A 1,530-nucleotide genomic window follows, 5' to 3' on the forward strand; every position below is an offset into this window, starting at 1 on the left:
AAATTAAATTTGTCTGACAAAGCAGCAGCTCTCATTTACAGTCGTCTCGTTTGGCTCGGTACTTCTCTCCTCTCAGTAGGGTTGTTTACAGCGCACATGATTTCTGGTTAGCTTCTTAGCTTAGCCTCCTTCACAGTGGAGCTGGCACACATATGTCCCTGCCAACCGATCCAATCCTTTTAAACTTCAACAGAGGCCACGCCTCCAGCAAGAATCACTTCTCTAAAGCCAAGAGTCCAGACCCTTGTATGAAGCAAAGTGAAGGACAAGGGTCTGATTTTAACCAGACTCTCTGGTTTTAACCAGTGAGTATTTGCACATTCTGCAAATACTCACTGCAGAATGTGAACAAGCTTTATTGGTTCATGGCACCAATAAAGGTTTGCAGGTTTTTTATAAATAATTTCAATCTGCAAGCTCCAAAATTATTCCATTATACATTTTCATCTTGTAAAGCTGTTATGATTATAAAGTTTGTCACTTTTAAAGCACCCAAAAGCTTTTGTAAGACAAAAAACAGGATCAGTAGCATCAATCCATCCTCTCACATGCAAACMTTTCTACTTCATTTTGAGCCTGTGAAACATTTTCTATTAGTTTTCCACTTTTTAGTACTTGTGCTTGAGTTGTGTACATGTAAGGTTAAAAAAAGGGTAAAATGTTGTCTAGGGTTGAAAGTAAAATTGTATATGGTTAAAGTTTGGTTGCCAAATCCAAATGTTTAAACTTTAATGTGTCAGATTTGTAAACAAATGTGACTGTTTAACATCCTGAAGTGATTTTGGGCTGTGTGATTGGTTGTGACACTGTTGGCTACAGGGATAAATGTACTGAGCCATGCAGATTTGTATGAGGCAGAAGTCCACAAGAAGTGTTGCCAGCTTTGCTATGAGTCTTCTGACCTAACATGATGTCAACGGCTTGGGTTTTTATTTTATAGCTAGCTCTACCTCACAGGTTAGAAGTCACATTGAGTGTTTTTAGGTCTTCATCGATTTGAGTTTGACAGAAAGACCTTTATACTTGTAAATTAATCTTTTCAGCCTGTTGTGTGTTTTTCTCTGAACCACAGAAGATGCATGCATTCTTGTGCACCCCTACTTCCCCTTCCCCCTCTCTTTTGTCGGAGCCTTTAGAAAAACAATACATGTGCTCTGGGAGTGCTATTGATTCAGTTGTGCCATGCTCAAGTGAAGAGTGAGCGTTATTTTCTCCAAAACAGAGAGGAAACAYGGCCATGTTTAGGATGGTATTTCAAGACCAAGTCATGTGTGTTTTCATTTTTCCTGACCAACCGTGCTGTTTTTTGACCACCTGTGTCTGTTCTCCCTTTTTTTTCTTGTCTTGTCTTTCTTTGTCAGTATTATTTTATTTATGAAGTTTGTTTCTCAGTACAAGGTCCCTGCAGACATACTGACCATTCCTGTGTGTTTTGTCTGGTCATGCCTTTCCCTCTGTGCTACAGCAGGGTTTATTTTTAATGTCTACTTTATATGTTAGACATGAGGAAGAGCCCAGCCTATCCTACCC

General features: G+C 39.3%; 1 protein-coding gene across 5 annotated transcripts in view; it reads left to right on the forward strand.

The window, feature by feature from the left end:
- Positions 1-1,530, forward strand: part of brsk2a (BR serine/threonine kinase 2a) — a 176,702-nt gene that overhangs the window by 55,883 nt on the left and 119,289 nt on the right. The window lies entirely within an intron of this gene.

Source organism: Austrofundulus limnaeus, unplaced genomic scaffold (genome assembly GCF_001266775.1).
Source record: "Austrofundulus limnaeus strain Quisiro unplaced genomic scaffold, Austrofundulus_limnaeus-1.0 Scaffold31, whole genome shotgun sequence".
NCBI classification, from domain to species: Eukaryota; Metazoa; Chordata; class Actinopteri; order Cyprinodontiformes; family Rivulidae; genus Austrofundulus; species Austrofundulus limnaeus.